The sequence below is a fragment of the Mus musculus genome, chromosome 6 (assembly GCF_000001635.26).
Source record: "Mus musculus strain C57BL/6J chromosome 6, GRCm38.p6 C57BL/6J".
Taxonomy (NCBI): Eukaryota; Metazoa; Chordata; class Mammalia; order Rodentia; family Muridae; genus Mus; species Mus musculus.
Window position 1 is genome coordinate 138,441,316 of NC_000072.6, and position 27,030 is coordinate 138,468,345.

The following is a 27,030-nucleotide window of genomic DNA, read 5'->3' on the forward strand; positions in this document are numbered from 1 at the left end:
ACACACACATCTTATGAATATTTCTATCTCTGTAAAGAGTGTCATTGGAATTGTGACTTTATAGATTGTTTTGGGTATAACTACTATTTCCACAGTATCGATACTTTCAGTCACTGAGCATGGACTGCCTATCCACATTCTAGTGTCTTCGTCATTGATATTAAGGAAGATTCCTGATTTGTGTGTGTGTGTGTGTGTGTGTGTGTGTGTTAAGATGTAAGAATTTTCTGGTACAGTCTTGCGGACTCTGATTTACAGAATCTTGCCACTTTCACATAAAAATATTTTGATTTCCTTTCCAATTTTTATTCCTTTATTTCCTTCTCTTATTGCTCCTGCTCCAGCTAGTACTTCAAACCTTATATTGAATGAGTGCACAAAGTGGTTGCACTTATCTGATTCCCGTTTATAGTAGAAACCCTTAGATAATTACCATTTAGCCTAATGGTGGCTGTAGGGATGTCATATGTTATTTTTACCATATTGACACATGCTCTTTGTATTTCTGTTTTATCTAACCTTATCAACATGAAGGGATTCTGGGTTTTGTCATAAATCTTTCTGCATCTATATTGAGATGATCAGATTATTTCTGCCATTGAATCTATTTATGTAATGTACTATATTTATTGATGTGATAAGCTGAACAATCCATATCTCTCAGATTATGGTTGATTGATCATGGTAAATGCTCTCTCTTTTTTCTCTCTGTCTCCTTTTCTTTCTTTTGAAACAGGAAATCTCTCTATATTCCCTAGCTGTCCTGAAACTCCCTATGTAGACTAGGCTGGCCTAGAACTCACAGAGATATACCTGCTTTTGCCTCTCAACTGCTGGGATTAAAGGTACACACTACTATGCCCAACCCAGTAAGTGGTATTTCTACCATAGTCTTTCACTTTGTTTTTGAGTATTGTATTGAGAAATTTTGTGTCTCTGTTTTTTTAGGGTAGTTAATTTATAAGCTTCTTTTCCATTGTTTTTCTTTTCTTGTTTGTGTACTGCCTTTGCTAAAAAAAAAAAAAGAAGTGGGAAGCATTTCTTCATTTTCATTTTCTTTCTCATGAAATAGTTTTTCTTTAATTAGTTTTTCTTTAATGGCCTCATTGATTTAGTATAGGTGAACATTTTTAGTTAAAAAAATTATAGCCACAGATTATTGACAAAAGATAACTTCTTCAAAACATGGTGTTTGGAAAATTGGATAACCACATATAGTGTGGATATATATATATATATATATATATATATATATACATATATATATATATATATATATATATATATGCAGGAGTGTACCCCCCCCCAGGCATTCCCCTTCCCTGGAGCATCCTCTCTCACTAAGGCCAGACAAGGCATATAAATGTTCTGTGGACTTTGGACCAGCCCATGTATACTCTTTGGTATCTTTGGTATCTTTCTTTCTTTGGTATCTTTGATATTTTTGGTATCTTTGGTATCTTCTTTGGTATCTTCTTTGGTATCTTTGGTATCTATCTTTGGTATCTATCTTTGGTATCTATCTTTGGTATCTTTGGTATCTTTGGTCTCTGGGAGCTCTCAGGTGTCCAGACTAGTTGACAGAGTTGGTCCTACAGAGTTGCCACCCCTGTCCATTCCTTCAATCCTTCCCCTAACTCTTCCATAGGGTTCCCCAACCTCAGTCCAATGCTTGACTCTGTCTATCTGCATCTGTCTCAGTCAGCTTACTCTCAGAAGACAGAGCGGTGATAGGGAGGAGAACTCTGCAAGAGGTGACCAGAAGGGCAACAACGTTTAGGATGTAAGTAAATAAAATAATTAATTAATAGAAAAGTACACTGGAAAAATAAGAGATAGGAATGTATATATATATATATATATATATATATATATATATATATATATATACATATAATATGAATATTACATATAACATGAATATTATATATTATATATGAATATTATATATATAATAACACTTTAATGTATGACTTAAAAAATTTGACATTATTAGAGAAAAAAGAAGCACAGGAAGCATTTCAAGATATAAGCATAGCCAAGAAATTTCTGGAAGAGATTCCAGTCACTCAGGAAATAATGCCAGCTGATGAATGAGACCTCATGATATTAAAAAGCTTTTGTGCAGCAAAGGGAACAGTTGGGTTAAAGAGCCATCCTACAGAACGGGAGAAATCCTCTTGTAGCTACAAGTCTGTCTGGCCCAATCAATTATACATGGCCAATAAGCGTACTGAGATGTGTTTAAGCCCATCAGCTACCAGAGCACTGAAAATCAAAACTACAGGGAGATTCTGAAGACCTTACGTTGGCCAGAAAGGACGTTGTTTAGAAAAGAGGCAACAATAAATGCTGGTGATTTTGTGATCAGAATGGAAGACTGCTGGAGTGATGTGTGTCAGTCAGACAGCTAGAAGTGTGTGGAGAGCCATGCCGTGAGCAATCGCCATTATAAGATGGCGCTGGCTTCCACTGCACCTAACTAGTAAACAAGCCTTATGCGCAAGTGCAAGAGTGAACTCACGCCTAGTCACTGCCCATCTCGCGTTGTAGTAATGGGGTGATGGGCGAGCAATGAATCAGGAGCTGTCACGCCACATCAGGTGCTGAAACGTCACGCTGCAGGCTATATAAGCAGCGCCATTTTCCCAGTTCGGGGTCTTCCCTCCTGAGAAGTAAGCAATAAAAGCTTTGCCGCAGAAGATTCCGGTTGTCCTGAGTGTGTTCTTGCCGGAGGGGACAAAAGCTCGGGATAGAAGTGGATCTACCCTACCTCTCCTGGTCAACTGAAGGACTCCATGTCAACAAATCAGAGACACCTGCTTAGCAATGCTTCCTGCAACTTTAGTGAAAACAGCTAAGTTGTGGAAACAACCTAGATTGCTGTTCAGACAACAGAACAACAGGTCAAGAAAATGTGGCAAATACAAAGAATGGAATTTTTTCAACCATAAAGAAGAATGAAGTTCTGTCATTTGCAAGACAATTAAATGAATTAAGCTGGCCCCACAAAGGTATGTCTTTTCTCTCCTTTTTTGTTCCTTTATTTTATATAGATACATAAAACGTTGGTACGTGGTAGGAAAGTGGAAGGAAAACTGTAAGGGGGTGAAGAAGGTGAATGAGATTGGGGGCGCAGGATGGGACTATGCAGGAGACATTGTCAGTGTCCAACATGAAAATGTTCTTGCGTATTCAGTAAGATACAGAATGAATACACAATGAAAACATTTCAATTATACATTTAGAAAAGGCCTGCCTTCAGTTTTCAAAAATGATTAGTATTTTTGAGGCAGGGCCTTGCTGTGTAGTCCTGCATGCTTCTCTGTACCCTAGCTAGGTCTCAGACCTGAGACAATCTCCCTGCCTCAGTCTTCTGCATCCTGAGATTCCAGATGTGTAACATCGTGCCTGCCTCTTAAATACCTTCTTTATTCAGTTCAATTGAAAGCTTTCATTTCATGCCAATTATTCAGAAAGGAATAGAATTCACTCAGTGCTTCCTAACATAAAGAAAGTTCAGTGATGCAGAAAACATGATCTCTTGAAATACTGGCTACTACAGAGTTCTACATTCGAGGCTCCTGCATAGTGATCTCTAAGTCCTTCTCTGTTTTATTTCTTTCTCCTGAGCTTTAAAATGAATACTCTGGGTTTGGAAAAGTTACCTAAATGCAGATAGATAGCACCGTGTTCAAAGTGAACTTCCTCTTGCCCTTAAAACTATGCATTGCTCCCCCATGACAATTTTTTCAAAACAATTTTTTTTTTTAATCTGAGACAGGATGTTCCTTCCTAGGTTGTCCTTAAGTTCGCATTTAGCCTTCACAAGCCTTGACCTTTGACCTTGTTGTCTTAGACTCCATAGTAGATGTGATTACAGTCGTGTTCCACAAGGAAAGACCCAGCTCTTGTTTGTCTGACACAGGACTCACCCTCAGCTCAGGCTGCCATGGTCTCACTGTCCAAGATTGGCCTCCAGTTTGTGGCAAACATCCCTGTCTCAGTCTCTCAAATTCTGTCATCATAGAAAAGAGTTGCTGTATCTGGTTTCACAAACATTTGTAATCTACCATCTAAACCCTAAGGGCCTTTTGGCTGAGAGACTTCCAGTAAGTGAACTTTCTAGAAAGTAATCAATGTAAAATAAAATGTGGAAAGGTATAACCAAACAAGAACAAACCAAGACACTATTGAGCCTGTGAGGTGGCTCAGCAGGACAGGTGTCTCTTATGCAAACCCAGGTATCTGTGATTGATCCCTTGAATGCACACAGAGGAAGAAAGAGTGAACTGGCTTGACAGAGTTCTCCTCTAACCTACACATGCAAGGCCTGGCATGCCACTAACACACATAAAATATTACAAAAGAGTTTAAAAAATATTCACTAAAACTAAGTAACAATAATGTGTGTGTTGCATGAACGTTGGCATGTTTAGGTCTATGTGTGTACATGTTGAGGCCAGAAATTGATTTTATATGCCACCTTTTTTATTTACCACCTTTTGACACAGGTCTTCCCATCAAACCTGGAGTGCACGGATTTGACAAGACTTGCTGGCTAACAAGCTTCAGCCATTCCCAGTCTCTTCTTTCTCATTCCTAGGACTACAAACCTTGCCACCACCCAGGGATTTTAGTGCCTTCTGAGGATCAGGCCTCTTGATCTCTATTTTGCAAATACAGTCACATTGTTGACTGAACTATCTCCCTGGCATCAATGATGACATCATATCAACACACTTGTAATAGTAGATACAGAGAAACTTGGTTTACCAGGAAACCTGCCCCAAACCACCAGAATACAGAATCTAGGCTGGGAATGTAGCTCAGTGGTAGCTCATGTGTGTGATGGTAAATACTGATGGTCAGTATTGAAGAGATCTAGAATCTCTTGAGACAAACTTCTAGGCATGCCTTTGAGAGATCATCTGGATTAGGCTAATTAGCTGGATTAAAGTATGTCTCATCTTAACTGGGGGAATTGCTATCTTTTAAGCTAAATACAATAAAGAATGTGAGCTGAGAGCCAATATTCATAATTCTTGCCTTCTGACAATTGAGTATCATGTGCCCAGCTGCCTCAGTCTGCTGCCACTGTGATTTCTCGCCATGATGGACTGACTGTACCTTTGAACTTCAGGCCCAAGCAAATCCTTCCTCCCTTAAATCACTCTGGTCAATGCATTTGTTGCATTCATTTAAAATGAAATTAATGACACACAAACACACACAACTATAAGCACTAATGTATTTTGGTATTAGCAACAATTATTAATTAAACCTTTAATCATAACTATATGGTAAATAAATGATCTCAAAGTATTTGCAGAGGAAGAAAATACCATTGGAATAGGGGAAGTTACCAATAGCTTATAAAAGTTGGTTCTGGAGGTAAGGTGGCCGACTGGATTTACTATAATTTCCTGATTTAAACAATGATCAACATTTCAGTGCTAGTACGCAGAAAACACTTATCCATAAAAATGGAGGTGGGGAATCCACGGGGTCAAAATACTTTGTGTTTTTTCCATCTCTAAGGTTTCCAAGACAAAGTCTATTTAGCAGATTATATTTATGAAGGCACTGAGTCGCGATACTATGTCCCTGTCCTACTCAAGTTCTTCATGTGCATCAGATGAGGCCAAAATTGTAATGGCAAAATTAAACAGCACTTATCATTTCGAGCTTGTTAGACATTTGCTAATTGAATAAGTGTCCAGGATAGATGTACAGTATTTTCTCAGATGGGAAAATCCCTCCCTGGGATCCCGTTCCCTGATACAACCAACCTAATACTAGTTTGGAACTCAGGGGCAGAGATCTCAGAGTTTCTTTGACCTTGTCTTCATCAGAATCACAGAAACAAAACTGAGACTGCTAGCGAATGCACCTGTGAACGTCACAAGTGACCAGCGCGACACCTCAGGTGCTAGTCTGGTAAGGCTTTATTTTATATTACATTTCATTCATTTTATAAAATAGCGACATTTCTGTGATTTCCGTGTTTTCTTTTTAACAATCAAATTTTTATTCTATATGCCATAAGGTGACTTTTAAAGAGTTCTGTGAAGTTTTGAGTAGCCATGGAAATTTACAGGAAAAAAAAAAAAAAGACCAAAAAGGAATTTGTTGAAAAAAGTAAGCCACATCTTATTTCCCTAGATTTTTTTTTTAAAAAAAGATTTATTTATTTTATGTATGTGAGTACACTGTCTCTGTCTTTGTGGACACCAATAGAGGGCATCGGATCCCATTACAGATGGTTGTGAGCCACCATGTGGTTCCTGAGAATTGAACTCAGGACCTCTGGAAGAACAGCCTGTGTTTTTAACTGCTGAGATATCTCTTTAGCCCTGCCCCCTACTTTTTTTTTTTGATATGCTATGTAATTAAAATATGACATGCAAATATTAATTTCCTTTTGAAGAAACTTGCATAAAGATATATGAATGTTCTTCATTGAACATTACTTCTTTGGCCAAGCCAGTAATTCAATGACCCATTGACCTAGTGTGTTTGTGGTTATGTGGTTTTCTCTTCTGCATTATAATAAACCTCCAAGCTTTAAATAAATGAGTGTGATTAATTGAAAGTTCTAAACAGCACTAACCCCCAGGGCAGAGGAGATGGAACAGAGAGTTGCCCCACACTTTATGTGCTGCCAATGCAGGTGACATGTAATAGAGAAGTAAGGAGCTACTAGATTTTAGTGACCACAGTTTAGCTATGGGACCACATTCGTTTTCATTTGGGTTGGTACGAAATGATTTTGCTTCAGCTGAACAGTTTTTGTCTTCTAGAATAATTGTTGAAAGCATCACAATTCATTTCATGCTGAATAATTTTTTCCCGAAATATCTTTGTATAGCAGTGCAATTTGCATGTTGGAGTGAATCAATATAGTTTTAACAGAAGAAGAATCAGAAGAAAAATTCAAGGTACTGAATCTCTCCATTCAAAACAAGTTACAACAAATAAATGATTTTTCAAGTGAGCTGAAGCAGTGACTAGTCATGTCCAACTCCTATTCCATGAGTGTTAGATGAAATTAAAGAGAAAGTGCAATTTATATAACTATCGCCTCAATGGAATAACACATGTTGGATGTTTGGAATGTTGAAGTAGTTCCTTCTGGGGCTGGAGAGATGGCTCAGCAGCTAAGAGCACTTGCTACTCTTGCAGAGGATCCAGGTTCAGTTCCCAGTTTTCGCATGGTGATTTACAACCATCTTGATCTCTCACCAGTATCCAGTGCCAGGGAAGTTGATGACCCCCACAGGCAACAAGAGCACTTGACACACAGGCACACATGTAGAGAAAACATTTGTACACATAAAATAAAGAAAAAACACTCTAAAGCATTTTTAAAAGCTGTTGCTGCTTCATTACATTCATCCCCCACCACTTGAATTTGTGTGTCCATCACAAAGAAGAAACAATATTCTGTTGGAATTTAAAGGAGGAAGTCAGAGCTTTGTGTCCTCTTTCATGACTCCTGTGTCCCCTTGCCTACATCCAGCCTTCCTTACTCCCTAATACTATTCTGTTTTAATTTGTCTTCTAAAGATTAGACTGTACCCATGCTTACCCTCATAGTTTTTAAAAGAAAAGTCTTTGAAAACTTTGTATCCACAATTTCTAAAATTGCCATAATTACATCACCCTAGAGAGCTTTCTTATAATAAATTTTTTTTTATTTTTTTATTATTTACTTTTTTTTCTGTTTGTAACACTGGGAATTTAATGCAAAAACCCAAGAATGATAGACATACACCAATGGTGAGCAGAAAGTTCACTTTTTCAAAATTTGAACATTTTGTAAAGGTTGTTATAATCACTGTTGTATATTTGTATTTTTCTGAGAGAATTGGTGAGTTGACACTGATGCCATTGTGATTAATTCTAGTGACATCGTCATGGCTGAACCCTCTCAGGTTTCATACAGAAATCATGAAACTGAAAACGGACAACTTAAATCTAGACTCTTCTCTCTATCTAGTAGAAATCACATCAACAGTTAGAAAATATAATTTATCAAAATTCCATTCTGTAAAGATTTTTAATAAAATCTATGTTGAGCACCAAATGAAGATTTAATTCAAACAAATCTGAAATCTGAAGGCATAATGGACTGGTAGGCAAACTCGAAATAATTGAATTACAATGTTGGAAGAAAAAAATACATAGGAAAAATTTCATAATCTCAACCCAAAGATACTGTGAGCTTAGTTGTATTTGAACAGTTCGAGAAGATTTCACCAATGCCTGGATCAAGTATGTGAAGATGCCAGCTCACTCTCCAGTGCCATTTGAACATGATCTATGCTCAAAGACAACATGCTCTCTAGCATTCAGAGGGTTATTCCAAAATAGGGTTCAAGTGAGCCTGGAAAATCATGGTACCCAGGGCAATCGGAGTAAAATACACACCTTTTCCCACCCCACCAGCTCTGATCAATCTAGATTTAAAAAAAAAAAAGTTTGTTTTTTAAACATAAAGGCAACATTTGTAAATTTTAAACATGCAACTTATCCTTTGAATCATCTTTTATATAACTAAGTACAAATAATGGAAGATACTTATTGCCAGATCACATGCCCTGGTCTTAGATCCAGGATGTATGGACATTTCATATATAGCCTAATACCATTCCTATTTTAACGAATTGCTGACACTTATCAGACCTCTTGAAATATTGATTTCTGAAGCAGAGGTGTAGCTCAGTTTAGACTACCTGTCTATGCTATGCAAGATCATGATTTTACCACAGTGTGCATTTGTACACACACACACACACACACACACACACACACACTGAAATTTACTTGCTGTAAAATCAAATGCTTACATTCTAAGCCCCATAAGTTTCTTTCAGTAGAGAGTGATCTGTGTATATGTGTATCTTTGTGTGGGTTTGTTCACCTGTGCACAGTGCTGGAGAAGGTCAGAAGAGACTGTTAGATCCCCTGGAGATGGAGCTGCACGCAGGAGTGAGCTGTCCAACAGGGGCTCTAGGACTCAAACTAGGGTCCTCTGTAAAAGCAGTTACATGCCATTCCCCACCCAGCCATCTTCCCAGACCTGATAATGCGTGTTTTATTGATATGTAATGAGGAGCACTCTGGCCACTGAACCGTATGACTATTGCTTTTTCTCTCTGAGTAGCCATATTGGAGAAGGATCTGGAGTATAAGGATGGGAAATGGTTAATTATGAACCCAGAATTACACAATAAGAACAGAATTTGTGTGTCAGTTAATGTAGCCTGCTTTCTTGTAGTACAGTAACATTAAGATAAATATATAAGTGAAAACATGTCTGATTAAAGTAAATTAATCTTATCTCAGTATCAAAATATAGTTGTATTTAATAAAATTATATTTAAGAACTATCCACACATATTTTCTGTATCTGATTTTTTCTTATTGAGCAAATTGATTTTATAATTAATTTTTGATGAAATATACAGTAAAATATAGACAACGAAATTGCAATAGGATGTTAGATAACTATAAAATTATATATTTATATAATTTCTCATATATATATATATATATATATATATATATATATATATATATTTCATTAGAGGTAGCAGCAGTTGGTGAGTACTTTAAACACAGAGATATGAGAAGTCTAGGACAGGATTTCTGTATTTAGACAAGTGTTTGTTTTATGTGTGTGTGTGTGTTTTATGATGGGAATAAGAGGAAAGTACTCAATAGACTGGGACCTGTAATATGAAATTTACCAGCAGTGTAAATAACTATTCCCAGAACAACTTTAGAACTAGAATTTAATGTCATATAATAAGCGCTTCTCCTTGACGCTTGTAGGCCTGCTATCATTTCCTCATATGTTGAACTTTCTTTCAGTCAAATGTTTTAGGAAGGATAATGCTATATTTTGCTATTTGTATGTCAGATAGTGATGGATACATTTAAGCGATGTTATGGAGTAGACAGGCGGTCACCATCATTACCACGTGTCAGTGTTCAGTTGAAACAAAATCAAGTATATTATTTATCATATAGGTGAGTCCACTCTATTTCAGAAACCTTGTGACATCTCATTTGATCATATTTTATCTATTCATGTGAATGATTGTAAGATATAGCATTGCCTATCCACCTTGTTTAGCGTGATTTGCTTCTTTGCTTGTGTGTGTGTGTGGCATATGTGGTGCGTGAAGGCATGTGAGCCTGTAGGTGCTTAGGATAGTGGCTCTCTTCCTCCATCACTTTCTCCTGCAGCCCCTTGAGGTCGCAGCTTCATGGGAAGATGGCTTAGTGGGCGAGGGCATTTCACTGCTTCTACAGATCTGAAGATTTGTTTTATAGGTTGTGTGGGCTGGCAGGCAAGGCCTGGGCATCTGCTTGCCTCTGTCTCCAGTGCTGGGCTTAGAGCTTCAGAAGTCACCCCTGGCCCTTTTTCTTTTCACGTGGATAATGGGTATTCAAACTTCGGCACATTTGCAGTGCTTTTCTCTGCTAAGCCATTTTAAAAAATGAACTATGAGGTGAGGATACATATATAATATTTTTATATCATATTGCCTCTTTAACTTGAAACAGATTTAATTCTGGCTGGTAGAACTGGTAGTTGAAATATTTAAGACATTTACCTTGATGTTTAACACGCGGAATTGTTTGTTTATCTTGTAGATTATAACGTCTGAGCTGTTTTCAGTTTTGTAGGAATAAAGCAATAGCTGCCCTTGCCCCTGATCTTTGTCATCTTGCACTATAAACCATCATCCTGTCTTGTGCACTCTCATTAACATCTACAATAGTCATTTAATGAATTCTTTTGTTTTGAGTTTTGAGGATTGTTGACCTAGGACCTTGTGCAAGGGAAATTCACTCTATCACTATCATAAACTCTAGTCTCAAAATTTGATTGTAAAGAAATGTTGTAGATTTAGAGATACCAAATATAAGAATTTTCAGATTGCAGGATTCCTTTGAGACAAGCCTTGACTGGCAGTTTCTCACTGATTTTCATTTTTGCACTTGAGAAAAAGTAGTGATTAATATGCAAACTATTTCTTGGCTTTATTTTAAAATTATTTCCAGAATCCCTGTTTTTGTCTTAAATTACATACTCCACATTAATAAGTTCTTAATGCCCAGATATGAAATATTAAAGTCAAAATCTCTCTGACTGAACCATAAAGAGGGATCGTTCTGATATCCAGCTATTCAGAAACTATATAAGCACAAACATACAGACTCACACATAAATACACTCATATACACACATTATCGCACACGCACATGTAGGAAGCCGCCCTCACATTCGCCGTTGCAAGGTGGCGCTGACATCCTGTGTTCTAAGTGGTAAACAAATAATCTGCGCATGTGCCAAGGGTAGTTTTCCACTACATGTGCTCTGCCTTCCCCGTGACGACAACTCGGCCGATGGGCTGCAGCCAATCAGGGAGTAATACGTCTTAGGCGGAGAATAATTCTCCTTAAAAAGGGACGGGGTTTCGCCATTCGCTCTCTTGCACTCTTGCTCTGGCTCTTGCTCTCTCTCTTGCTTGCTCTCTTGCGCTCTTGCTCTCTTGCTCTCTGGCTCCTGAAGATGTAAGCAATAAAGCTTTGCCGCAGAAGATTCCGGTTTGCTGCGTCTTTCCTGGCCGGTCGCGAGAACGCGTGTAAGACGCACATACATACATTACCACACACACACACACACACACACACACACACACACAAAACTATATATAGACACATACCCATAGAAACACACTGCCACAACACACATTATCATAAATATACATACATATATATATAGAAACACACACTACAATATATACAACATAGACACTCAGACACACACATTAGCACATATACACACATGCACACTCATACACCTATACTCACCCTCATATACATACTCCTATGAACACATAAACACTTATTTACATTGCACACACACACACACACACACACACACACAGCATCAAACACATTCACATACAGGCATGCATGTTACTTAGAAAAAGTAGGCACTGATCTTTTTTGTGGTTGTATTTCATATTTTTGGCCTCAAATAATCATGATACTGTTGATTTATTGTGATGCTGGCTGTCAGGCATGATCATGCTGTAAATGATTTTAAGCCCCCATAAATGAGTTATATTAGGACCAATCATGGATGTAGAAGTTAAGTTGTTTTTTAATTCCTTTAGGGGTTTTAAGTCTCATAACAGAGGGAAAAAAGTGATATTTGGGAAGAAAGAAAAAACAATCTAAGGTATGGGCTCTTAAACACAACTGCTTCTAAGGAAAGCTCCCTGGAAATAGCACCCCTGCCCCCAGAGAGGACTACTCATCCCTGACTGACATCTGTCAAATCATGGAAGATTGGAGGAGACTGAATTATTGCGAATCACAGACTTCCATATATCCCATTAGCTCAAATTCAGACTCTAGAAATATGTATGCTTTGAGTTATTTCTGTCAATAAACACCTGGATAATCTACCATAACCGCGTCATCTAGCAAGAGCTGAGAGCTGAGCTGAGACACCGACATGTGTGTGGGATCCAGTCCAGAGTCAAGTTTTGAAATAAAACAGTGAGAATGGAGTCAGAGAGAGGCTCTTGATTTCAGGAGAAGGAACACTTGCGAGGAGTTGACCGTGTCAAGCACGGTGTCAAGCATGATGTAGCACCAGGAAGAAGGTTATTGAATTTTTTACTTCGAAAGTAGCAGGAGCTACAAGAAAATGCAGAAACACCCTTCAGCGCCTGCCTGCCGGGGGCTTTGCAGTGATTTGAGTCCGGAGTCCCCGAGTTCAGCTCTCTTCTGCTTAAGTTCGCTTCAAAGTGTCCACGCAGTCAAATTAAACTTGTCTAAAACAAAGAACACTCAAGACCAAAAGCTTGCGCCGAATAAATGGGGTAGCAACGTCCCGAATTTGCTTCTGAAGATCAGGATTTCTGTGATCACTTAGAAATTAAGTGTTGTTTTCTCGGGGGCGGGAGGGGGAGAGTGGGAGAGAAGAGAAAGCTGTAGAGAGCTGATTTTTGGATTTGTTTATAAATTAATTTCTCAGGTCATTTTTTTTTGAAGGAGGATTGCATGTTTTCAGTATGAAGGGCAATGCCATCTCTTCTCTAAAAGCCCCTGTAACCTTTGCTCACACCGAAAGGCTCAGCACCTCTCAAATTAAACTTTCCATACCGACACTATATTTTGAGCTTTTCATAATTTTTATGTATCATAAATTATCATTCTTTGTTTTTCCCATCGCTGAAAATATATAGATAATTAGCTTAAACAAGTGTCAGCCATATTATAAATCGTATATACTCAGCCAGCCTTCGAAAACGCAGAGTCAAAAACAAAAGGGCTCACTCTGAAGTTCAAGGCTTCTTTTTTGTCGTCTTGGGTGGCAACTGTGTCACAATAAGCAGGTTGCATTTCTTCTGTGTGCAATAAACCTAGATTTGCTATTTTCATTACGGTTTCTTATTTTGAGTTTTATTCTTTTGAGGTTGTTTTGAGATAGTTTCTCACTGCTTAGCCTTAATTGGTCTGGTACTCTCTCTGAGGACCGGACTGGCCTCAGACTCTTGGAGATCTGCTTACCCCTGCCTCCTGGTGCTGGGATACAGGCCTTGTGTCATATGTATGCAATTCTCATTGAATAGCTCGTAACTCCTTTCATAGTCTGTGTCAGAGGTTTTGAAAAATTATACCTTAGTCATTATTAAATATAAGCTCTTATGTATGTAAATAAAACTACAATCAGGATCTTTTAAGCATAATATTCACATATACTTATTTCATATTAAAGGACATAGATCCTGATTTCACGCCAAGGTTTAGTGACCATCTGATAACATATTCTCTTGCTTGAAGTGCTCTTCAAAATTGTATTTTTGTATTTGTTTGGTGTGTGTGTGTGTGTGTGCCTGTGCTATTCTCTCTGTGTGTGTGTGTGTGTGTGTGTGTGTGGCTGTGCTATGGTGTGTGTGTGTGTACTTGCTTGTGCTATGGTGTGTGTGTATGTGTGTGTGTGTGTGTATGTGCTATGCTGTGTGTGTGTGGGTGTGTGTGTGTGTGTATGTGTGTGTGTGTAGATAACAGGGACTCAGTTTTCTCCTGCAGTTATGACCGGGAAATTGAACTCAGGTTGTGAATCTTGAGAGCAGCCTTTATCCATGGAGCCCATCTTGAAGTCTTTGTGTGTTGACTCACTGAATTCTTTGTTGGGTCTGGGGGTTCTAGCTTTATAATTGGTGCATTCATTCAGGAGCCTGTGGTGGACATAAGGAAACAGTAATTTGTAAAGATTGACATTCCTTTGGATATGGGTTTTCCATGATCATAAATCAAACTGAGTTTCAAACAGTGTGTGTGTGTATGTGTGTGTGTGTGTGTGTGTGTGTGTGTGTGTCTTAATGTGGCCCTTTCTCCGACCTCCTTCTCAGTCATTGTGGTTTACCCCCAGCTTGTTAAACTGTGGGTCCTGACCCCACCAAGGTTTGTGAAATACTTACCAACAGTGAAAATTTCTGAATGCATGATGATCAAATGAGTAGTTCAAAATCCAGTGTGCACAGAGCCTGAGGATGTCTGGCAGCTTTTGCTAGTTGTGCAATGTGACCCCATTGCATCTGGGTTTTAAACACACAGCAATATTATCAAGTGTAGTGCATGCCATCAGACTACACAACACCAAGTAACTCTGCCTGAGGCATCTTGATTGGGGCGAAGCCTACAGTTAGCCATATATTCCAAAACTTTCATGGAATCTAAGTTTTCTGTCCCCACAGACACAAAGTGATATGGTTATGGAAAAGAAAGTCTTTTCATACCTTCTTACAAACAGTCCTGAGTGTATATCATGTTAGCACATCTTCGGACTCTATTGTTAGACTGGCCCACTTTAAAACTTGTGCTTGAATTTCTTTCTTGAGTTTCTTTAGAAAAGTCATTAAATTAATTTTTGCTTTGGATAAGTCCAACATTTTGAGAAACTTCTGAAATAGCCCTGAATGTGCCTCTGCTGTTTTGTTCTACCTAGTTACACCTGTCAAATCCAAACAACAACGAACTCTGAAAATGTTTAAGGTGTTCTATTTCTTATACTGTCAAAAATTTAGGCAAAGTTTGTTTATATAAAAATTATCACCCTCAGTTCTTATTACCCTCAGTTGTGTAGGAATAAGTTTTCAATTCCAATAAATTATATGTTATATTATATATATATAATATGTTATATTATATATATAGTATAATGTTATATTATATATATTAATGACTTATTTTAAAATAAATTTATCTATGATTTTTTTTACCGGTTAGTATTTGATATACACACTTTATATACTTTACACAGGGCCATGTAAAATGTTCTCTGGTGATTATACGTGGAAACGGCTGCAGAAGCCCCAATCGGTCTTATAAATGACATTCTAGTACAGGAAGGACAGACGGAACTAATAACTGAACATCAGGAACTGCTGGTCACACTGTTGCCTTCCAAGGTTAGCTCCCTAGAATTACAAAGCCAGTGTTGTTTAAAATCTCACATTTATATTTTTCTATACATACCCATCAGACTAGTAATTATAAATATGATATGTTTCTCTGTTTTTCCAATTTTTAGTGTATTTTACGTGTTATCAATCCAGGAAACAGGGATTATCACATTTCAATTTGAATTAGCATGTTAAATTTCTAGAAACTAGGTGAAGTTTGGGTCTTACTTCCTGGCATTTAACATTTGTTTTTGGTCTGGACTGGCTCGGTCTGGACAAAATCGTGGATTATGTGAATTTCAACTCCGATGGTCTTTTGATTACATCAGGATCTTTCTGTTTTAAGTTTTAAACATTATTTTATTATTTTGTGTGTGAGCTCTCAGCAGCTCAGCGGCTCCTTTAAAGTTACTTCTATGTTTGTGTGTGAAACTGGCTACCCATCTTTCCTATCCCTGTAAAAATCCAAGACTCCCAAGCTTACCTTTTTTTTTCTAAGCACTGAACACTGCTCTAAACATACTGACCATGCATCTTAACATTCTGGTCAGAAGGATTAACTCTGCTGGGCCTGCTTCATATAGTACTTTTCAAATCTTCCTAATCCAAAGTCAAATCTGCTCACTCATCAAACATAAACTGTGAGGATTCTATTCAAAGCACACCCAGAGTCCTCAGTGCAGATGTGGAAAAGAAAGAGGTCATGACCTTTAGGATTCTTGTCCCTTTTACCAGTGATATGTGAGCAGGTTGCTTGGCGACTGTCCCATAAATGGGGGACCACGTTTGCTTCCACACTGGTTCCACAATTGGTTTCACAATGATGATCGCATTGGCTATTTTGACCGGAAAGGCAATGATTTGAGTAATTAATTATGATAAAATATACTAAAATTCTACAATTGAGTGAGTAGGGATGAAAAGATGAGACAAGAAAGATGTAGTTACCCACGTTGATTGGGACAGACAAGACCCCAGTACATTTGAAACTAGAGTTTGAGAAATGAGGTTGCCAGGAGGAGAAGGCAGTTGGGAGGTTTACTTCAAAACATGGTGGCAGAAAAGACGTGCTCCTTGAATTCTAATAAACAATTAGTCTTGCAAAGAGTTCAATCCAGAAGCAAAACCATTCTGGCAATTAAGTAGCCACTTCTGATAAAAGTTGCAGAACATCAAGCCTTGGGGTTCACCATCGCTGCCCCTGGTCATGAGTGAGCAGTCATGTCCTCATTGGATTAAGCCATGTGATAACAGTCACTGTTGTATCTGCTGAGGTAAAACTTAGTCCTGTCATTTTCAGAGTCTCATTCTACATTTCCTGACCATTCTTTTATTTACCCAACTTTCTCACAATAGTGTATTTTATATTCTTTTTAAAATTTATTTTTAGATGATGTGTATATGTGTGCATGAGCCCATGCAAACTACAAGAGGGGATTGGATAAGCTTGAACTGGAGTTTAAGCCCATTGCGAGCCACTGGACAGGCAGACTGGGTGGACCAAACTCAGGTTCTTTGCAAGATTATTATATACTCTTCACCACTGATCCATGTCTGCAGGCCACATTTGCTCTTTACACTTAAATGACTAACAGCTGTTTTCTATTATACCCAGACGCTCTGCCTCACAGAGCAATAAGAATACAAATCCTGAATACTGTAGTTGATTGATTGTTGTCATGCTTTGCTGGGACGAGGAAGGCATGAGACCAGGGTCATGGATACATTGCACACATGATATTGCGGTGCTCATACATGTTACTACATTAGTTTAGAGTGGTTCAGATACTCAGTGAATTTTGATCCTTGTTTACAAGGATAATAAATAGCAGATAAAGGAGATATCAAGAGTATGCAGTTAGCTATTAGGAACCCAACAGTAGTTAAGATAGGATGTCTACTTTCTTCCAAGTTCACACAGTGAACTTGGTACATTGAGGAAGTAGGAAAGTAGGTGAATGTTCTGTCAAGAAGCAGAAGATGAAGAATAATATATTTATAAAGAAAAGGGACTTCTCTAGCTCAACTTCTCCATGTTCAATGAGTTATATAGATGCTGTCCTCAACAATGGGGCTCCTGCTGTCAGTTTTCAGAGAGCAGCCTTTCTCTTAGCACCAGCCTTGGTTATTTGGGGATTTCCATTAGACCCCTTTAGTTAACCCCTCAATTGAATGGAACCCATAAATGGCCAGTTGAGATTCCATGTCCCCTCTTACTAGGAGTCCTCATCAGGATCAACTTCATAGATGCTAGAAAGTTTCCACTTCACTAGATCTCACACTACCCCCAAATGCCCCTCAATTCTAACCATCTCTCCCAGCACTCTCTCCATCCATTCCATTTCCCCAGGACCAGATCCTTCCTGCTCTATAAATCCCCACCTAGACCTTTCCTCTTTACATAACCTCTCTGGGTCTGTGGATTGCTATCGTTTTCTTAATGGCTAACATTCCCTTTAAAGTGAATGCAAACCTTATTTGTCTTTCTAGTTCTGGGTTACCTCACCAAGAATATATATATATATATATATATATATATATATATATATATATATATATATTTAGTTCCACCCATTTGTCTACAAATTTCATTATGTCATTTTTTAATTTTTCCTAAGAACTGAGTTATGCTCCATTGTGTAAATGTATCACTTTTTAAAAAAATCTGTTCTGTTGAGATGCATCTAGATGTGTTTTCAGTTTCTGGCTATTATGAATACAGCCACAATGAACACGGTTGAGCAAGTGTCCTGTGGGTAGAGCGTTCACGTCTATGTTCTAGTGACTAGATTATGGTCTCTTTGGTGTGGGAAGGTAGTCTGTAGGCTACTGAAAATGAAACTTTTCTACCAACACAACAAAACCTTTGACATACGGTCTGTTCTTCATGTAAAATATGCCAGGTGATGGTGCCATAGAACATGTGGGAATAGCCAACCAATGTCTAATTTGACTTAAGCCCCACTCCATGGTAGGGAATCTGTAGCATACATTTCTTGGGTAACCAAGAAGCAGATACTAGGTAGCCCAGTGACTGAGAGTTAAATCAAAGACCACTGGTCTACAAAAGAAAACCAATACAATGATTCCTAATTATAATCTCTACTCATAGATCAGTGCCTTTAGCCAGTCATCAGCAGAGAAGCTTCCTCTTGCAGCAAATGGGAACAGATGTAGACCCACAGACAGTTGCAAAGAAGAGTTGAGAAGGTGCCACTGGGAAAAAGTACTGAATTACACTGGACTCTGATCCAAAGGTGACACACTAGAAGAGACTTTGTGTATATCCTTGAATGACAAGAATGAGAACCATGACAAGAGCATGGGTTTTTGGGGGGTAGAATTCTGTCAGAAAAAAAATATTAAGACAATGAATCCATGGATAGTGAGGAAGAGATTTTAAATCTCTTCCTAGATATTGTAAACTGTCCTAGGTGAAATACCGGTGGTGGACTCTTTTCCCACCAGGTCTTTGTACTCAAGCATATCATGAGCAACATGTGAGTTCAGACAGTCGTTTTCGCTGCAACTGATCTTCATGCCTGACTGAGAGATGCTTCTACTTCACGTAGTTTCCCTCACTTCTCTTCCCTCTTTGCTCTAAGACTCTTTGTGGATGGGAATTTGTAGGATCTCCAGGGTTTGTCTTCCTAGGTTCTAGGGAATGTGGAGGATCAATTTAGGCTTATGTCCAGGCATAAAGCAATCATCTCTGATTCGCAGGGGTTGTTACTTTAAGCGGTTGTAGTGGTGTATAATTAGCATCCACTGTATTGAAAATATTTCAAGTCTGTTCCTGGCAAATTTGTGAAAACCTCAGTATGTGCAAGAAAATTGAGTATTCACTACTGCTCAAGTTCCCGGCAATCTCTTGGAATCCTTCATATTCACACTTCCTTCTCTGTACCTACGTTTGAAAACAGCTACTCTAACTATAGAGTAATTACTAATAGGGGTTTTCAATAAATGAAGCCTCAATGAACATCCTATCTTATCTGACTTCTTTGGCTCTGCATGATTGATTTGTATGTTTCCATGTTTTTTCCCTCTCTTGTTATTGACTGGTAGTCCATTGCTTGTTAAACTCAAGTCCATGTATCCATTCATAAATATCGTTAATAAGTATTTATGTAAGCTCCTGGTTTGGGCTATTCCAAATGAAGATGTCACTGAGGTTTTTCATGCACACGTACTTTGATTTTTAGATCTTTTCCAAGTATTATGAGACACACATTGCCATATCTTGCAATTGCTAACGTAAGAAGCTCGTTCACATCAAGAACCGACAGTGTTATGGAATGAGCAGTAATTGTCTTTCTCTCTGTACGAATGTCACACATCCACAACCAATTTAGAAATTTGTCAGGAAGTATTGAATTAGCCTGCCTTTGCATTGTGTTGTGTTAGAATCCTTGATTTCAAAAACAGCTGTTTGAGTTGCTGACTTGAGTTTTATAAAAGAAACACTAAATGAATTTTGGCTTGAAATTAGAACACAATTTTCAACAATTTCTGAAATGGTCCTAAACATCTGTCTGCCATTTTGTACTGAACATTTATGCCAAGTGTGCTCTCAGCAGCCGTGATTCTACAGTCTGAGTATTGATTACCCCTGTAAAAAGGTTGAAGATGCTCTATGCCCTGCAGTGTGTTCTGCCAAATTCAATTCCTCCTGTAAAAATAAACCAGAATAGTCCTCCCATTATTATAAAATTTTAATTTAATCATTGATAAATTTTAAAATTATATGTAAACCAAAGAATTGTTTTAAAATAAAGTTTGAAATAATTTAATATCAGCAAGTGTTTGATTTACATATATCTATTTCATATATCTATACACCTAGGGTCACTTGAGAATTTCACAGGCAAAGGGTGTTGCGAAAACTTTCTAAATTTTAAGAAACTTTATGCTGTCAAATCTCTGGTCTCATGGTTGTCCCTGGAGAGAGAGAAAATTCATTCTTCCTATTCTGGTTTGAAAACAGTGGTTCCCAACAGTAGTGCTGGTTAGAGACCATCCTCCAAAACTCACAATTCTCGTCTCCCAGTACATTTTCATTCCTTAAGCTTAAACCTTTACTTGTTATCTATATTTTATTTACGTTTTATTGAAAGCCAAGAACCTTATCTAATAGGTTTGATTAATTCAATATTATGGAAGTAAAAGCTTTGCGTGTGTGAGAAGAAAAAAAAGGAGAAAATGAACCTGAGTAGGCAAAGCTTAGTGACCTAGTGTATGGGTCTCTGTATTTCATGTTAGAGTTCTTGTTCTCTATTTTACTTCTCAATCTTATAGAGATTGGGAAAAAAGTAAGTCATGTTAAATGTTAGTCTTGATCAGTCATTCTGACAGCAACAGTGAAGATGGATTTGAAAAGATGAGCCTTGAGATAATGTGTTGCTCTATTCAAGCTAAAATATATCAAAGACCCTGAAGTAATGTATGAGGTCTACTACAGTCATAGTGGCTGGTAACGGGACCTTATTAATATATAGATTTTCAGATCAGAATTAAAATTTAAATTTCATGTAATAAAATGTCAACACACACACAACTATTTAAAAAATTATAGCCTGTGAAATTGTTTTCCTAAGGAGAAGCAAATATAAAACCTTTCTCAGAAAAACAATAACAATGCCTTTAAAACAAAGAAAAACCAAAAGAAATTGCCTCTAATAGGCCAGCTTTAGGAACATGTAATCAGAGGTTTCTTCAGAGACAGACAATGGCACAGATAGGATGTTTGGGAACACAGGAAAAGGTGGAATGTTATAAAGAAGGAATAACATTTTACAGTTGTGTTATTCAAAATAATAATAATGATGATGGTTCTCCAGCCATCAAATCCTAAAGTCATGTAGCTAATGCCCAATAGAGCAGGAATTCTGTGTGGGTGATTGTAGATCATGATTATGTGGAGTGACTGATGATGCAGGACTAGAGAAAGAAAGGACACATGCTCTGCCATAAAGAAACTGGTAGTACAGATGAATTAGCACCACACTGTCTGAAAGTAGACTCAGATTAATTGCAAGTAGTACTGTAAGCTCAAGAGACAATGCTGACAATGGGAAAAAGAAGGACACTTGCTATCTTAGTAGAGGAGAAAAACAATGAAATCACAGAATGCAAAAAGTAAGGCTAGAGAAAGCAGAAGACAGAACTGTAAGAAGAAAAAAGTGAATGTAATAAATAAGAGTTCTGTAGTAGAGATCATTTAATGATTTAGATAATTACTTTGAAATATGAAATGAAAGAATGAGAGCTCTTAAGATACCAATTAAAGTACAGTGGCTGTCAGAGTTGATGAATATAAGATCCTCTATATGTTGTGTATAAGAAACATTTTAAGTATAAGGGATCAAAACATGATAAGGAAAAAGATATATAATTCTGACATAACAAAAAAGAAGCACTATTCATTTTAGAAAAGGCAGACTTCAGAATATAGAATATCATCAGGGATTAAGAAGATAAAAACTGTAAAACAAATAAACACCAGAACAAATCATCTAATCAATAAATGAGTTGACAGGTCTGGAAAGAATTATAAATGACAAATCAAATAGATGAATAAAGTTCAACATACTTAACTGCCTTTGAGATGCAAATTAAAATCGGAATAAGAATCCATGTCATTTCAGTCAGAATGACTGTCATCAAACAAAGGAACCAAAACAAATGTTGGCATAGGTGTGCAGAAATTCAGAAATTTTATACAAGCTGTTGGGAAGGCAAATATCTCCAGACATCATGGAAATCAGTGGAAATTCCTCAAAATTTCTCAGAAAGTAGAACCAACAAGTGACCCAGCTATACTCCCTATGGTCATATACTCAACTTAGTGTAAGCATACCTAAGATATTTACACATCTATATTAATAGTAGCACTAATGATAGTTGCCAAGGTTTTGGTACCTGTTTATATGTCAATCAGCAGGTAACACTCATAAAGATAAAGCCATACACATTCACATGCATGTGCACATACTCACACACACACACACACACACACACACACACACACACACACAGGAGGGGGGTTGGTTTGTCACAGAAAGAATGACATCATTTGCAGGGAAATGGACACACATGAAGATCATCATTCTAAGTTAGACAGGACAGACTCAGGTGGGCAATTATTTCTTTGTCTCTCTCATATAAAGAATCTAAGTTCAAGTGTATACACAACACAAGTATATAAACTGTAATAGTGAAACCCATTGTGTTTAAACTAAAAGTTTAGTATTAACTAAAAGGACACAAAATAAAAGGAATGTTAAAATATGCTGAAGGGCTCAGTTCTGAGAGGAGGAAATTCTTCATGAGCATGTACCTACCAAGAAAGCCTCAAAGTACACGAGGTAAAACTGGAAGAAAAATCTTCTATTATAACTGACTTCAGCATTCTGTTTCTATAGGGTACTTATCTAGTAATAAGAATATTAGTAGATTCATAATTCAGTAAAGAACCTTATTAATGCTTTGCATCTAATCAATATTTAAGATTACTTAATTTAACAACACAAAGTACTATATTTCCAATATTGCCATGTAGAACATTTATGAAGATGGGTAGCATATCAGATAATAAAACACACAAACACAAATTTAACGAACCAGGAATCATATAAAATAAGCTGTTAAATGCAGTCACATTAAATCAGTTATAGACATTTAACTTGAAATTTCTTTTGTTGTTAAACAAAGAGCCTCTAAATAATAGACAGGTTAGAAGAAAATCTCTCAATTTCTTTTCAAATATTTTGGCCTAGATATGAAAGAAAATATAAAATTTCATGAGTAAAGAAAAAAACAAAATAAAAAACAAGCTTCTAGAAAATGAAAACAGAGCAATAAAAAAAGTAGGCAAGTAGATTAAAAGATACAATAATGTTAGTGAGGTCAAACAGGAAAATGATAGGAAAAAAAATCAATTACTCCAAAGGGTGGTTCTTTGAAAAGATCAATAAAATCGACAAGCCTCTAAGCAAATAAATGAAAGAAAACAACAAGAAACACAAATTACTAAGATTAGAAATGAAGAGGGGAGCTGGTTAGCACCCCAGCAGTTCTAGAAGAATGGTGAGGAATAGATCAACCTATCTCCAGCTCACAGATTTGATAACTTATGTGACCAGAAGACATTCCCCAAAGACACAATCTATAAAATCTTAACTGAGGTCAAAGAAGTAACTGCTATGAGGCTGTAACTACTAAGGAAATGAAATACATAAGTATAACTTCCTGAAGCAGAGGGCAGCAGTATTCTCTGGAACATTCAACCAACTATGTAAGAAATTAAGTAGGAAACTTCCTCACAGCATCTTTTGGCAAATAGGAAGATTTTAAAAACGATTTCTATAAGGCCAACTTTAATGAGATTTTTTTTGTAATATCTTCTATGATATATTAGTTTAACTTAACAATGAAATATCAGAGACATAAGCCATGAGAAAGGGGTATTGGAATATTTATTCTATACTTGCTAGACTTTTTGAAAATTTGTAAAACAATTAATATCATCAATCACATTGAAATAGGCCCCAAGTAAAATTTAAATGATCATATCAATAGATACAGAAAAGAAAAGTTTTTGGGAAAGTTCAACATCCTCTCATGAGAGAAACTCTCAAACCAGAATTAGAGGGGGACCTTCTTTGTTAGGATAGAAATCAATTACAGTAACGTCATTGTCTTAATGGCATAAAAGAAGATGTTTTTCCACAAACTGACATAAGATGAAAGTTTCTCTTCTCCTTGTCCATTCACAATCTTCTGGATTCATCTTCTCAAATGCCGGGGATTTTATGGGTGCACTAGCACACTCACACTCACACTCACACTCACACTCACACCGTAGAGAGTTCTAATGCATAATAAACAAATTACTTAAATGTTTTCCTTTTCTTTTGCAAAACAGACTCAGAAACAGTAATCACAAAATAAATATCGGAATCTTAAAATTATGAAATAGATAACTTTATTGTCATTAATTTCCAAACACTAGTGGCAGTAGCAGAGACATCAATAATTCAATATTCAATTATCAGAAATGATTGTGGTTTCAATTGAAGCTTTGTTTTTGTACAGCTGGCTGAGTAGATAACTTTAATATTTTTAGTAATTCCTTTCTACAGAGCAGTTACAGAAGAATGGAGAGACTGGACTTTGAAACTAATTTTACAATTTATGGAGCTATTTGCTCTTGATTGCTTTGGTTTCCTTTTCCATGGCTGTGACAAAGACCCCTACAAAGGCAGCTTTAGAGAGAAAAGGCATGGTGGGCTCAGTCTCAGGTTACAGTCTGTCCTGGCTTCTTTTCTATTGTTGTGACAAATACCATAATCTTGCAGAGCAACTTGGGAAAGAAAAGGTTTATCTCATCCAAAAGCTTACAATTCATCGCAAATGGAAATCTAGGACAGGATTTGAGGCAGAGGCCAGGGAGAAAAGCTGTTTACTAGCCTTTTTCCCAAGCTTGCTGAGCTTGGTTTCTTATAGAACTCAGGACCACCTGCCCAGAGATGACACCTCACATGGTGGCCTGTCCCCTGTAACATCATTCAGAAATAGAGAAAGTATCTAAATGGCATGAATATGGACTAGTCTGATGGAGGCAATCTCTCAGTTAAGACCTCATTTTCCCAGATATAATGGCTATTCTTGGTTCTTAATTTGACTATTTCTGGGATTACCTAAAACCCAAGTAGCTATAAACACACACACACACACACACACACACACACACACACACACACACAAAACCCCATGAGGGGCCTGTCTTAATAATCATTTGAAGTGTGAAGACCCACTTTTAATAGAGATCTTTTGAGGTGAGAAGATACATCTTTAATCTAGGCTGTACCTTCTTGTGACAACCTACAACAGGATATGGAAGAAGAAAGCACTCTTTGCATGCTTGCTCTCCCTCCCTCTCATTGCCAAGCCTGTTCTTTCACTGGGTTCACACAGTCCAGCTCATCAGGAAGGCCACAGTGGTAAAAGCTGGAGGAAGGTAGTTAGATCACATCCACAATCAGGAGCAGAAACTAGATGCATCTGACTCATGCTCAGCTCACTTTCCCACTCTTATGTCATCCAGATCCAAAGCCAGGGAATGGTGCCACCCATAGTGGGCTGTGTGTCCTTCTATACCAGTCGACATAATCAAACTAATCTACAGGTCAACCTGCTTTAGCCAGTCCTACATTGGGACTCTTTTCCCAGTTGGTTGTAGATTGTGTAAAGTTGACAATTATCATCTACCATCTATCTATTCATTTATTCATCTTACTTTAGCTAGGGGTTTTGTAGTGAAGAGATACCATAACTAAGGCAACTCTTATAAAGGAAAGCATTTAACTGGGGATGGCTTACAGTTTCAGAGGCTTAGTCTATTACCATCATAGTGAAAAGCCTGGAGAAGGAGCTGAGAGTTCAACATCTTGATCCAAAGGAACAAGGAGGAGACTATATGGCACCTTAGGTGTAGTTTGAGCATAGAGGACCTCAAAGCCCACCCCTGCAGTGACATACTTTCTCCAATGAGGCCACACTTCCTGATAATGCCACTCCCTATAGCTAAGTATTCAAACACATGAACTGAGGGGGGGGTCATACCTACAATCAACTTATATGTCATCTTTTCATCCATCCATTTAATATCTGTGCTGTCCTAGTCTTAAGTTGTCAACTTGATAGAAACTGGAGTCATCAGAGAGGAGGAAGCCTCAATTAAGAAAATGCTTCCACAAGGTTAGTCTATATGCAAGCCTGTAGGACATGTTCTTTATTAGTTATTGATGGGGAAGGGCCCTGTGATGGTGGTCCTGACACAGCACCTCTTCATGGCCTCTGCATCACTTCTTGCCTCTAAGTTTCAGGCATGTTTAAGTTCTTATCCTGACTCCTTTCCTTGATGAACAATTATGTGGAAAGGTAAGCTAAAAAAATGATTTCCTCCCCAACTTGCTTTTGGTCATTTTGTTTGTCATAGAAATAGTAACCCTAACTACAACATTACCCATCATCATCTATCTATCTGTCTATGTTTGTCTTCATCTACTTAACCATCCATCCATTCTTTTATTGCCTACCTTCTATCTATCCAGGTGTCATCTATCATGTGTCTCCCTGTCATCAATCTCTCCTTTCATTTGATAGAGGTCTGAAATGCACACGGTGCTAGAATCTCTGTCCTTCTTAAAGCACGTGTACCACTACATACCTTTCCTATGTCTAGGAATGTGGCTGTTTGGTTTACAAAGGTCTTCTCTGTAAATCAAATAAATCTAAGTAAATGAAAGGACTTCTTAAGTCAACAAGCCTGGAATTAGTAGGTGCTAATTGTCAATAGTGATTGTGCAACACATGAATAAAACATGAGATTTGATGGATGCTATCAACAACTCAAGACAAATCAGAAGTTTACCAGACTATATTCTTAAATCCATCTGTTTAAACAATATTTTACTGCTTCTATATATTTTAAATGAATAAGCATTGAAATTTAAGTTGTTAT

At 37.4% G+C, this 27,030-nt stretch overlaps 1 protein-coding gene and 1 long non-coding RNA gene across 3 annotated transcripts in view; one reads left to right on the top strand and one right to left on the bottom strand.

The window, feature by feature from the left end:
- The window catches only part of Lmo3 (LIM domain only 3), a 219,289-nt gene that overhangs the window by 78,398 nt on the left and 113,861 nt on the right, over positions 1-27,030 (bottom strand). The gene's annotated exons all lie outside the window — the stretch shown is intronic.
- Gm30332 (predicted gene, 30332) lies at positions 2,658-20,300 on the top strand. Its single transcript, NR_126082.1, has 5 exons — positions 2,658-3,014; positions 5,856-5,940; positions 6,872-6,941; positions 15,362-15,509; positions 18,616-20,300. It is a non-coding gene; the product is annotated as a predicted gene, 30332 (long non-coding RNA).